This window comes from Triticum urartu, chromosome 7 (assembly GCF_003073215.2).
Source record: "Triticum urartu cultivar G1812 chromosome 7, Tu2.1, whole genome shotgun sequence".
NCBI classification, from domain to species: Eukaryota; Viridiplantae; Streptophyta; class Magnoliopsida; order Poales; family Poaceae; genus Triticum; species Triticum urartu.
The window spans coordinates 179,362,880-179,377,707 of NC_053028.1; positions in this window are offsets into that span (position 1 = coordinate 179,362,880).

Consider the following 14,828-nt stretch of genomic DNA (forward strand, 5'->3'; position numbering starts at 1 on the left):
GGGAGTTGATACGTCTCCGTCATATCTACTTTTCCAAACACTTTTGCCCTTGTTTTGGACTCTAACTTACATGATTTGAGTGGAACTAACCCGGACTGACGCTGTTTTCAGCAGAATTATCATGGTGTTATTTATGTGCAGAAACAAACGTTCTCGAAATGACCTGAAATTTCACGGAGCAACTTTTTGGAAAATATAAAAAATCCTTGCCAAAGATGAAGACCAGGGGGCTCACCATCTGTCCACGAGGGTGGGGGCGCGCCTGCCCCCCTAGGGAGCGCCCCCTACCTCATGGGCCCCCTGGAGCTCCTCCGACTCCAAATCCAACTCTATATATTGTGTTTCGGGGAGAAAAAAAATCAGAGAGAAGAATTCATCGTGTTTTACAATACGGAGCCGCCGCCAAGCCCTAAAACCTCTCGGGAGGGCTGATCTGGAGTCCGTTCGGGGTTCCGGAGAGGGGGATCCGTCGCCATCGCCATAATCAACCATCCTCCATCACCAATTTCATGATGCTCACCGCCGTGCGTGAGTAATTCCATCGTAGGCTTGCTGGACGGTGATGGGTTGGATGGGATCTATCATGTAATCGAGTTAGTTTTGCTAGGGTCTGATCCCTAGTATCCACTATGTTCTGAGATTGATGTTGCTATGACTTTGCTATGCTTAATGCTTGTCACTAGGGCCCGAGTGCCATGATTTCAGATCTGAACCTATTATGTTTTCATCAATATATGAGAGTTCTTGATCCTATCTTGCAAGTCTATAGTCACCTATTATGTGTTCTGATCCATTAACCCCGAAGTGACAATAATCGGGATACTTACCGGTGATGACCGTAGTTTGAGGAGTTCATGTATTCACTATGTGTTAATGCTTTGTTCCGGTACTCTATTAAAAGGAGGCCTTAATATCCCTTAGTTTCCGTAAGGACCCCGCTGCCACGGGAGGGTAGGACAAAAGATGTCATGCAAGTTCTTTTCCATAAGCACATATGATTATATTCGGAATACATGCCTACATTACATTGATGAACTGGAGCTAGTTCTGTGTCACCCTAGGTTATGACTGTTACATGATGAACCGCATCCGGCATAATTCTCCATCACCGATCCATTGCCTACGAGCTTTCCATATATTGTTCTTCGCTTATTTACTTTTCCGTTGCTATTGCTATCATCACTACAAAATACCAAAAACATTACTTTTACTATTGTTACCTTTTGCTATCGTTACCACTACTATCATATTACTTTGCTACTAAATACTTTGCTGCAGATACTAAGTTTCCAGGTGTGGTTGAATTGACAACTCAGCTGCTAATACTTGAGAATATTCTTTGGCTCCCCTTGTGTCGAATCAATAAATTTGGGTTGAATACTTTACCCTGGAAAACTGTTGCGATCCCCTATACTTGTGGGTTATCAAGGGCTCTACCCACGAAGGGTCCACGAAGAAGCAACCTTGTCTATCCCACCATGGCCGTCGCCCACGAAGGACTTGCCTCACTAGGGCAGATCTTCACGAAGTAGGCGATCTCCTAGCCCTTACAAACTCCTTGGTTCAACTCCACAATCTTGACGGAGGCTCCCAAGTGACACCTAACCAATCTAGAAGACACCACTCTCCAAGAGGTAACAAATGGTGTGTTGATGATGAACTCCTTGCTCTTGTGCTTCAAATGATAGTCTCCCCAACACTCAACTCCTCTCATAGGATTTGGATTTGGTGGGAAGATGATTTGAGTGGAAAGCAACTTGGGAAGGCTAGAGATCAAGATTCATGTGGTTGGAGTGGAATATCTTGACCTCAACACAAGTGCAGGTGGTTCTCTCTCAGAAAATGTATGTTGGAAGTGTAGGCATGTTCTGATGGCTCTCTCCATGAATGAAGAGTGGGTGGAGGGGTATAAATAGCCTCCACACAAAATCTAACCATTACACACAAATCACCAAACTCGGTGGGACCGAATCATACTACTCGGTCAGACCGATTTAGTTCAAAATGTGACCGTTAGGGTTTTTGGTGGGACCGACATGTCAACTCGGTGGGACCGATTCCATTAGGGTTAGGGCATAACGTAATCTCGGTGAGACCGATTACACAAACTCGATGAGACCGATTTTGGTAATGGACTAACAAAGAGTTGGTCAGGCAAACTCGGTGGGACCGATTCGCTCATCTTGGTTGGACCAAAGTGTTACGAAAGGGAAACAAAGAGTTTGCATTGCAATAATGGTGGGACCGATCGCTCATCCCGGTTTGACCGAAACGTTATGAAGGGAAACAGAGAGATTACAATCCCATCTGGGTGAGACCGAGATCCCTATCGGTGAGACCGAAAAGACTAGGGTTTCTGGCAGGGGCTATGTCAACTGAACTCGGTGGCGCCGGATAGAAAGTTTCGGTGGGGCCGAGTTTGACTTTTGGTTTGAGACATATGTAGATATGAGAAAGTAGTTGAGGGCCTTTGGAGCATATCACTAAGCACTTTGAGCAAGCAAGCCATTAGGCAACACCTCATCCCCTCTTAATAGTATTGGCTTTTCCTATGGACTCAATGTGATCTTGGACCACTTAAAATGAAAAATATAGAGTCCTGAGCTTTGAGCTTGAGCCAATCCTTTGTCATTAGAATTTTGAGGGATCCACTTTTCTCATCCATGCCATGCCAATCATTGAGCTTTCTTGAAATATTTATCTTTAAGTAGCATTAGCTCAATGAACTATATGTTGTTAGGAATTACCAAAACCACCCAGGGATAGTTGCACTTTCAAGAATACTTGGGAACCTTTAAGTTGCTCGAAAAGCTCATTGATGTTGGGAAGTGGATACTTGTTCTTTATTGTCTTCTTGTTCAATGGACGGTAGTCAACGCGGAGTCGTTCCATTCCATCCTTCTTCTTGACAAAAAGAGCACCACAGCCCCATGGAGATGAATGCGCTCTTGTTCATCGAGTTGTTTCTTCAACTCCTTCAACTCCTCTGGTCCAAGCTTGTAAGGACATTTGCAAATAGGTTCTGTGCCAGGATGAAGATCGATAACGAATTCAACTGGCCGGTGAGGATGCATTCCCGGAAGCTCTTCTGGAAAGACGTCTTGATATTCGCAAACGACTGGAATCTGAGAGATGGCATTCAACTCGCCCTTCTCATTGAGAGAAAACAGTCGAATGGTTTCATCCCGAGCGACAAAGATGATCACATTCTCAGAAGAGTGTGTCAATTGAATCTGCCTGGCAGCACAATCAAGCCGAGCCTTGTTCTTAGAAAGCCAGTCCATGCCGAGAATTAGATCAATATCCGAGTCACCAAGAACAATTGGAGAAGACATGAATTTATAGTTGCCCATCTCGATTGACACATCAGGAGCTATCAAACTAGAGCTCAAACGTTTACCCGGAGAAATGACAGCCATGGGTTTAACCAAAAGTGAAGTAGTAAAGTCATGCTTGGCAAAAAACGGTCTTGACATGAAACAATGCGATGCACCAGTGTCAAAAAGAACTTTTGCAGGAATAGAGTTAACTAGAAGGTTACCCATGATCACATCTGAAGAATCCTCTGCCTGAGTTGCGTTCATCATGTTCACCTTAGCATGCTTGGGATTATGCTTGACCACTTCATTGCTGGAAGATCTCACAGGAGGAGGAGGTGGAAGGCACCTTTGGTTAGAGCATTTGTTTGCATAGTGCCCTTTCTGCTGACACTTGTTGCAAGTAACCTCTGAGAGCGGGCGGTGATAAGGAGCACTTGTCCTTGGAGTATGAGACTGAGCTTTGTTCTGATAGCCCGGGTTGGGTAGGTGGGAAGATCCATTGCCACCTTTGCTCTTCTACTGGTAGGGCTGGCAAAACGAAGGAGGAGGCAACCAGAACTTCTATGGCTTAGCTTCCACTTGTGAGGAAGAAGAAGATTGAACTGCATCCCTGACTCTCTTCTTAGATGCCTCACACTTGAGCTGAGCAGCTTCTTGCTTTAGTGCCATGTTGTAGAATTGATCGAACTTGGTCGGCTCAAGAAGCACGAGAGCTAACTGCAGATCCTCTTTGAGGCCACCTCTAAATTGATAAATCATACTCTTTTTGTAACACCCACGATGCGGCTATATCTCACACGTGTCGGAGCACGACTTAGAGGCATAACCGCATTGTAGGCATGTTGCAAGAGGGGTAATCTTTACACATCCCATGTAATGAATAAGAAAGAGGTAAAGAGTTGGCTTACAATCGCCACTTCACACAATACATGAATATAGCATTACATCATCCAGAATACAATCAAGGTCCGACTACGGAACCAAAATAAAGACAACCCCAAATGTATAAGATCCCCATCACCCCAACTGGGCTCCACTACTGATCGTCTGGAAAGGAAACGTAGTAACGTCCTGAGTCCTCGTTGAACTCCCACTCGAGTTCAGTCGCATCCCCTAGAATGGCATCTTCGGCACCTGCATCTAGTTTTGGAAGTAATCTGTGAGTCACGGGGACTCAGCAATCTCACACCCTCGCGATCAGGACTATTTAAGCTTATGGGTAGGGAAAGGTAGTGAGGTGGAGCTGCAGCAAGCACTAGCATATATGGTGGCTAACATACGTAAATGAGAGCGAGAAGAGAAGGCAAAGCACAGTCGAGAAGCTACAAAGATCAAGAAGTGATCCTAAAACTTCTTACGTTCAAGCATAACACGAGACTGTGTTCTTTTCCCGGACTCCGCCGAAAACAGACCATCATGGCTACACACGCGGTTGAAGCATTTTAACTAAGTTAGGTGTCAAATTCTCTACAACCGGACATTAACAAATTCCCATCTGCCCATAACCGCGGGCATGACTTTTGAAAGTTCGAAACCCTGCAGGGGTGTCCCAACTTAGCCCATCACAAGCTCTCACGGACAACGAAGGATATTCCTTCTCCCAGGACGGCCCGATCAGGCTCGGAATCCCAGTTACAAGACATTTCAACAATGGTAAAACAAGACCAGCAAAGCCACCCGAATGTGCCGACAAATCCTGATATGAGCTGCACATATCTCGTTCTCAGGGCGCACCGGATCAGCAATCCGTACAACTAAAACCAACCCTCGAGTTTCCCCGAGGTGGCGCTGCAAGGGGCTCTAGTTTGGACCAACACTCAGAGGAGCACTGGCCCGGGGTTTAAAATAAAGATGACCCTTGAGTCCGCGGAACCCAAGGGAGAAAGGGTTAGATGGAAAATGGTAAAACCAAGGTTGGGCCTTGCTGGAGGAGTTTTATTCAAGGCCAACTGTCAAGGGGTTCCCATTATAACCCAACCGCATAAGGAACGCAAAATCAAGGAACATAACACCGGTATGACAGAAACTAGGGCGGCAAGAGTGGAACAAAACACCAGGCATAAGGCCGAGCCTTCCAACCTTTACCAAGTATATAGATGCATTAAAGTAAACAAGATATAATAATGATATCCCAACAATAAACATGTTCCAAAAAGGAACAAACTCTAATCTTCACCTGCAACTAGCAACTCTATAAGAGGGGCTGAGCAAAGCGGTAACATAGCCAAACAACGGTTTGCTAGGGCAAGGAGGGTAGAGGTTTGACATGGAAATATGGGAGGCTTGATAAAGCATGTGGTAGGTATCGCGGCATAAGCATATCAAAAGAGCGAGCAACTAGCAAGCAAAGATAGAAGTGATTTCGAGGGTATGGTCATCTTGCCTGCAAAGTTCTCCGAGTTAACGTAAGCTTGATCCTCGTAAGAGTACTCAACGGGTTCCTCGATCACGTACTTCTCTCCCGGCTCTACCCAAGGCAAGAACACAAACAAAAGAAACCACAATCAACCACGGTGCAATGCGCAAGCAACATGATGCAAAACATGGTACGATATGCGGGATGTAATATGCAATGCATATGCGTGCTCCGGAAGAAAAAGATTGAACCAGGCCTCAACTTGGCAAACCAAGAGTGCCGCTGGAAAGATGAGTTGATTTCGGTCAAAATCGATATAAAGATCACCGGAATCGGATGCACGGTTTGCAAATGGCAAGCAAAACAATAATGGCACAAACCTGTGATTAACACCATGATGCCATCTAAATGCAACAAGAAACTAAGCTACTGCACTCTAACATAGCAACAAAGCACATGGCAGTGAACTACTCAAGATTCTTGACAAAAGATGAACAGTGAGCTATGGCTAAATGACACAATAGCAGGTCAAACAAGCATGGCAAAAGTGCAAAAGATATCAGCTTCACAGACTTAGGAAAATAACATGTCAGGAATTAACATCAGGAAGCAATGTTTGGAGCAAGATATCAACATGCTACAGGATCAGGATGTAGCAAAGCAAGGCATGGCATGAATCTACCCAAAGCATATAACAAAAGTCCCTTACTGACCATAAGCCAAAAAGGATCAGAAGATATGATGGCACCCATGTAAACATAGCAAGTTTCGTTAACAGATTCAGACTTAGCAGAAAACTGGACATGGCAAAAAACAGAGTTACGTAGGCATGTTTGCGAGCTCGATGCACTCAACTCAAGGCATTGCATGACAAACTAAGCAAAGACCCAGCAAGAAGACATGATCAAGAAGCAAAACATGGCAAGAACAATCTCATAGCATGCATGAATCAACTACAACAACCTTGGCAAAATTGATTAACACGTAAACAATCTGCCAGGAACATTTTATAGCAAAAGTAGAGCAAGATTGAGTCATGCTAGGGTACTCCATAATTGCAAACAGAGACATGGATGGATAGAGCATAACCATATTCTCAAATCATACTTACTGAACATGCTCAAAAGAGGCATGGATCACTCTATAACAACATGAATACATGGCATAAAAATAACATCAGGGAAATGACTTAGAAGAAATCTAAGTCCCGGAAATCAGCAACATCACGAGAGCTACTTTGCATGCTTGTTCTAGTCACCACATTGATCACACAAATACATGGCATACACCCCTGTAAAGATGGCATGGCATAGCCCAAAACACATGTAGGGCTCAAGTTCATAGGAGGCACACAATAATCATGGCAAAAATGACAAATGCCCATAATATGTTAAGAAACAGAAACTAACATTTTATAGCACTCTTGCAACAGCATTTTAGGCATCAAGATGGACTCAAATAAGCATGGTGCAATGGAACAAAATGAAGAGGACATCCTAACGAACATTTTGATATCTCACACGCGCAAAACGGAGCTACGGATGATGAGATATGGTGTGATGAACATGGCTAAAAAAATATGTAGAAAAAGACTTAGTGAAGAAAAAGCGGTCAACCCTAGATATTTTGGATCCAGATCTGAGCACGCGGTTCCCGATGATCGTCGGAGGCTCGCCAGAAAAAGGACGTCGGAGAGATCGGGGAAGAAGAGGCTGGCCGGGGCGGCGAGATCTGAACGCCCTCTGCCCGGATCCGGTCGGAGCGGTCGCCTGCGATGGCGGGGCGGTGCCGCGGAGCTCCGGTGGCCGGCACGGGCGGCGTGGAGGCGAGGCGGCGAGGTGGAGGCGGCGGCTGGCGTCGGTGAGGAGGAGGTGCGTTGGCGCGGCGAAGGCGGAGCGGCGCGGTGGAGGCGTGGGCGAGCGGACGGCGGCGTGGAGGGCGCGGGCCGTGGGGGCCGGTGACGGGCCCGGAGGGCTGGCGGGTGCGCGGCGGATCTGGGGCCACGTGTCAGCACGTGGTTGGCTGAGGGGGCGGCGGCTGACGTGTCCGGCGCCGGCAGACGTGTCCGGCGTGGAGAGAGAGTGGTGCTAGGGTTTGGACCCGGGATTTTGGACGGGGAAGGAATATTTATAGATTCTGGGAGCTAGGAGAGTCCAAATGGGGTGTGGTTTTCGGCCACGCTATTGTGATTGAACGGCCGAGAGGATGGAGGGGGTTTGGATGGGTTTTGGTCCACTTTGGAGGGGTGTTGGGATGCAACACACACGAGGCCTTTACGGTTCCTCGGTTAACCGTTGGAGTATCAAACGAACTCCAAATGGCATGAAACTTGACATGCGGTCTACCGGTAGTGAACCAAGGCCTCTTGGCAAATCTTGGTCCAATCCGAGAATGTTTAACACCCGCACACGAAAAAAGGCAAAAGGGGGCGCCGGAGGGCGTAGGAGTGTCGGATCGCAAAACAGACAATGGGGAAAATTCTCGGATGCATGAGACGAACACGTATGCAAATGCGATGCACATGATGACATGATATGAAATGCATGACATGGAAAAAAAGCCAAATGAAGGCAAAACCCAACCACGAGGGAATATCATAACTTAGAGCCGAAAATGGCAAGAGTTTGAATACAAATATGGCAAGTTACATACGGGGCGTTACAACACTCCACCACTACGAAAGGATCTCGTCCCGAGGTCTAGGACTGGAAAAACTCCGGATATTCGGAACGGAGGTGGTCCTCGCGTTCCCAGGTGGCCTCTCAGTCGGAATGGTGTGACCACTTCACTTTCATGAATTTGATAGACTTTTTGCGAGTCTTGCGCTCAGTTTCTTCAAGAATAGGAATGGGATGCTCATGATAAGACATGTCTTCTTGGAGATCAATCTCTTCGAAGTTGATGGTGCGGTCAGGAGTTTTGAAACACTTGCGAAGTTGAGACACGTGAAACACGTCATGCACGTTTGCAAAGTTGGGTGGAAGCTCAAGTTGATAGGCGAGATCGCCTCTTTTTCCAAAGATCTTGAAAGGACCCACGTATCTAGGGGCAAGCTTCCCTTTGATACTGAAGCGACGAGTACCTTTCATTGGAGAGACACGGAGGTAGACATGGTCTCCGATCTCGAAAGCCAAGTCGCGATTCTTGCTATCATATTAACTCTTCTGGCGCGATTGCGCGGCTTTGAGATTTTCACGAATGACTTTGCACATTTCTTCAACCTCTGTGATCAAGTCATTGCCAAGAAGTTGGCGTTCACCAGTCTCTGACCAATTAAGAGGAGTACGACACTTTCTGCCATAGAGAATCTTGAATGGGGCCTTGCCCGAACTCGCTTGGAAGCTGTTGTTGTAGGAGAACTCAACATATGGAAGACAATCTTCCCACTTCATACCGAAAGAAATGACACAAGCCCTGAGCATATCTTCAAGAATTTGCTTGACTCGCTCGACTTGGCCACTAGTTTGAGGATGAAAGGCTGTGCTGAAGCGAATGCTGGTGCCCATGGCCTTTTGAAAAGAATCCCAGAACTTAGAAGTGAATATGCTTCCACGATCTGAAGATATCAACTGCGGAATGCCATGCAAAGAGACAATCCTGGAGGTATATAGCTCTGCCAACTGAGCTGCTGTGATAGATTCTTTGATAGGAAGAAAATGAGCCACTTTAGTGAGCTTGTCGATGACAACGAAGATATCATCATTGCCACGCTTGGACTTGGGAAATCCAGTCACGAAGTCCATCTCAATATGGTCAAACTTCCATTCTGGAATGGCAAGAGGTTGGAGGAGACCAGCTGGTCGTTGGTGTTCTGCTTTCACTCTTCTGCAGACATCACATTCATTCATGAACTAAGCAATCTCGCGCTTCATTCGAGTCCACCAATATGACTGCTTGAGGTCATGGTACATCTTTGTATTTCCAGGGTGAATAGAAAGGAGTGAATTGTGAGCCTCATTCATAATGACTTTACGAAGGTCACCCTTAGGAACAACAATGCGATCCTCGAAGAATAGAGTATCTTTGTCATCAAGGCGATAGCACTTGTACTTGGGTTGGCTCTTGGCAATCCCAATCTTCACCTTCTTCACAATTGCATCAAGAAGTTGCGCCTCACGAATCTGATCGTCCAAAGTAGGAGAGACTTGGAGGTTGGCAAGGAATCCTTGAGGAACAACTTGGAGATTAAGTTTGCAGAAAGCTTCACAAAGATCCGTTGGAAGGGCTTGAGAATCAAACTGTTGCAGTAAGCCTTCCTGCTCAATGTGTCTGCAATGACATTGGCCTTGCCTGGAGTACATTCAGTACTCGGATTATACTCTTGAAACATTTCAACCCAACGAGTCTGCCTGAGGTTGAGGTTGGTCTAAGTAAAGATGTACTTGAGACTCTTATGATCAGTGAAGATGTCCACTTTCCTTCCCAACAAGAGATGTCTCCATGTTAAAAGAGCATGGACAACTGCCGCCAACTCGAGGTCATGAGTGGGGTAGTTCTTTTCGTTGGGCTTCAACTGGCGAGAGGTATAGGCCACAACTTTCTTCTCTTGCATTAACACAGCACCGAGACCTTGTAGGGAGGCATCAAAGAAAACTTCGAATGGTTTGGATTCATCAGGAGGAGTCAGAACTGGAGCTGTGACTAACTTCTCCTTGAGGGTGTTGAAAGCGATGTCACATTCAGGCGTCCAGACATACTTCACATGCTTCTAGAGATGGTTGGAAAGAGGCTTCGCGATCTTAGAGAAATTCTCAACGAATCTTCGACAATAGCTTGCGAGCCCAAGGAAACTGCAGAGTTGCTTCACATTCTGAGGCGGTTCCCAATTCACAATTGCAGACACCTTCTCAGGATTAACAACTATGCCCATGGCGGAGATGATATGCCCACGGTAGAGAACCTCATCGAGCCAAAACTCGCACTTTGAAAACTTCGCATAGAACTGATGTTCTCTGAGTTTGTCCAGCACCAATCTCAAGTGCTTGGCATGATCCTCCTTGTTCTTGGAAAAGACCAAAATGTCATCGAGATAGACCAAGACAAAGTCATTTGTGTATGGGTTGAAGATGAAGTTCATCATGCGAGAGAATGTTGGAGGAGCATTGATAAGGCCGAAAGACATGACAGTGTATTCATAGGAACCATAGCTTGTCCTGAATGCTGTCTTGGGGATGTCTTGTTCACGAATGCGAATCTGATGATAGCCCATATGGAGGTCAAGCTTGGAGAATACTTGAGCACCTTTGAGTTTTTCGAAAAGCTCATTGATATTGGGAAGTGGATACTTGTTCTTTATGGTCTTCTTGTTCAATGGACGGTAATCGACACAAAGTCGGTCCGTGCCATCCTTCTTCTTGACAAAAAGAACACCACAACCCCAAGGAGAAGAACTCGGTCGGATCAGACCCATACGCTCTTGTTCATCGAGTTGTTTCTTCAGCTCCTTCAACTCTTTCGGTCCAAGCTTGTAAGGATGTTAACAAATAGGTTCCGTACCAGGCTCAAGATCGATGACGAATTCAGCTGGCCGGTGAGGAGGCATTCCTGGAAGCTCTTCTGGAAAGACGTCTTGATATTCACAAACGACTGGAATCTGAGAGATGGCATCCAACTCGCCCTTCTCATTGAGAGAAAACCGTCGAATGGTATCATCACGAGCGGCAAAGATGATCACATCCTCAGACGAGTGTGTCAATTGAATCTGCCTGGCAGCACAATCAAGTTGAGCCTTGTGCTTAGAAAGCCAGTCCATTCCTAGAATAAGATCAATATCCGAGTCACCAAGAACATTAGGAGAAGACATAAACTTATATCCACCCATCTTGATAGACACATCCGGAACGAATACTCGAGAAGTCATTTGTTGGGCCGAAGAAACAATAGACAAAGGTCTCAACAATACTTGAGTAACCAAATCATGCATAGCCAAAAAAGGTCTTGAAATGAAAGAATGCGATGCACCAGTATCAAAAAGGACTTTTGCAGGAATATCGTTAACAGGAAGGTTACCCATGATCACTTATGAAGAGTCCTCTACCTGAGCTGCGTTCATCATGTTGACCTTTGCAAACTTGGGATTATGCTTGACCACTGCATTGCTAGCAGATCTCACAGGAGGAGGAGGCGAAAGACGCCTCTGGTTGAAGCATTTGTTTGCATAGTGACCCTTCTACTGACACTTGTTGCACGTAACCTCTGAGAGCGGACGGTGATACGGAGCACTTGACCTTGGAGCATGAGACGAAGCTTTGTTCTGAAAGCTTGGGTTGGGGGGGGGGGGAAGATCCATTGCCACCTTTGCTCTTCTGCTGATAAGGTTGACGGAACGGAGGAGGAGGCAACCAGTACTTTTGCTGCTTAGCTGCCACTTGAGTTGAAGAAGAAGAAGAAGGACACTTAAAAAAACACTTCTGTGATGATACGTGTTTGTCACAGTAGGTCGCTTTTTTTGTCATGCATGCACATCCATGACAAATTTATGACAGAATCAAGATAGTCATACCTGTGCTGTCGTAGAAGTGTTGCACGACATTACCAAAATTATCATCATGGAAGTGTCCACTTCCATGACGATAAATCGCGCGTCACAGAAGTGCTTTCGTCAAGGGTGACCGACACGTGGCATCCACCGTAATGGAACGCCGTTAAGCTATTGGGTCGGGTTTTGGATCCGATAACCCGTTAACAGCCCCGACCAATGGGGATTTTCCATGTGTAAAATCATCATTGGCTAGAGGAAACACGTGTCGGCTCATCGTCGGGACAGATGTCATCCACTCACTGGACAGAAGGCGCCTATGATACGTCGACACGTGGCACGACCCAACAAGTTTAAATGGGCCAGCCCAACTAGAGGCCCACAAGATTTTGCAGACCATAATGGGCCGACCCAGCTAAAGGCCCACGAAATTTTGCGGACCATAATGGGTTGGCCCAGCTAAAGGCCCACAAGATTTTGTAGGCCATAATGGGCCAGCCTAGGTAAACGCCCACAAGATTTTTTGTGCCATAACGGGCCGGCCCAGGTAAAGGCCCACAAGATTCTTGCGGGTCATAATGGGCCAGCCCAGCTAAAGGCCCATGAGATTTCGCCGACATTAATAGGCCGGCCCAACTATAGGCCCACAAGATTTTGAGGACCCTAGTAGGCCGGCCCATTAACTGGCTGCCATGTTTTGGGCCAAATGGCGGCCCATATTTGATCCGCTCCATTAATGGCCTGCCACGTTCCGGGCCTAATAGTGGCCCATATGAGATCCGACCTGTTAAAATCCTACCACGTTCTGGGCCCTTTAAGAGGCTTTGGGCTCAATTATGGCCCATATTAGATTCGGCCCGTCAACTAGACACTATGCTTTTGGGCCCACTTGCTAAAGGCCCACTTAGTAATTCGGTCTGATATTAGTTTTGGCCTATTTAGGGCCCGTTTAACATTTCGGCCCTATATTAATATTGGCCTGTTAAAAGCCCATCATATAGTTGGGCCTAACTACGGCCTGGTTTGCATCCGGCCTGCTCGCAGCCGATATCTGATTGGGCCAAACAAGGGCCCAGACAATTTTGGCCTGTTAAAAGCCTGTGATTTGATTCGCACAATCATGGGCGGGGTTCATTTCGGGCTGCTGCCGGCCTGTGAGCTGATCGGCACGTTTTAGGCCCAACCTACATCGTGATTGCATGACGGCCCGATTATGTACCGCAATTTTATGGTTTGGCCGGTTTACTGCGAAGACATGATATATATATATATACAGTAAAATAACTGTAGCATCGTGAATAAGGAAAAACCTATACTATACAATAAAGAAATTATGGCATATTACATCCACTGGGCATCAAAGTTCGCCACTATGATAATAAAGCACAAGCAGACAGCAGATTACATACACTAGGCATCAAAATCGCCACCAGTGCAAATAAACACACTGACAAAATAATATACAAAACCGACAACACTTCAATAGAGTTCAAGAAAGGTTAGCCCTGCTGGGGAGCTGCAGCGCAAGCAGCTGAGCAAGATGATGAGACTGCGCTTGTTCAACACTTATATCTTCCTCACTCTGAAAGATAAACAAGCAGACAGATGACAAGTTTTGCACATAAAAGTATCAGCGCTCACAATTCATCACATTTCTTACTGACGAATAAAGTGACACAGTTTAAATTTGCATTAACACAATATGGTATTGTTTAGGTCAAGACATGGCAGGGAATGACATTGTGAAGGAGTTGGCAGCTTCACGACACCACTGGATTATAGATCAAGAACTCATAAGTATCAATGGTTAGTGTGCTGTCAATTTATACCATTTCAGATTGGCAAACAAAGAGATGGTTTAAATAATAGTAGAATAATATGACATTTTTCATAGTTAAGACATTGCAGAATATGACATTGTGCTGTAGTGGGTAGGTTCACCACACCACTGGATTACAGATGAAGAACAGAAGCATACATGCAGTGCAAAAGAAGATCACTTGCTCTGTATAGTTTAATTTACATGGTATGAAGAAGGAACTTGGTTGTACAACTGAAAACTTACATTGAGAAAGGACGAACTTTTTTTATGAACTACATATAATAAACTTTAAACAAGCAATTTGATGCAAACACCAAAAATAAACAGCTATTGCAGTCATGCCTAACCAAATATATACAACAAAGTTTGAAGGCTTGAGATGGACAAACTTACATTATTGGTGAAGACAGGCTCTATAAAGGCCTTGTCCATGCTGATGGGGGGGCAATTCAAGAAGTTTACCACATAATCTTCTTCAAAAGAATTGCCTTTATTCTACATTTTGTTAAGAGTAAATATAGATGTGATAATATACGAAAAAATGAAGAATATTTAAGATAAGATGAAGAGTGATGCTACATAACCAAGTAGCTATAAATGTAAGTGCAGCGATACATGCAAAAGGTACAGCCAAGAGCAATGCACAGCTAAACTTCTTCAGTACCGACCTTATGGTAAGAGTAAATATAGATCTGATGTGTAGAAAATGGAGGGCAAAGGAAATAAGCTGCAGAGTGATGGTACATGAACAACTACCTGTCATTATAAGTACACTGATAAATGACAGCATGTACTTACAAGAATAATGCAGAGCTAAAAAACATTGGCATTGGATATATTCTACACTAATGT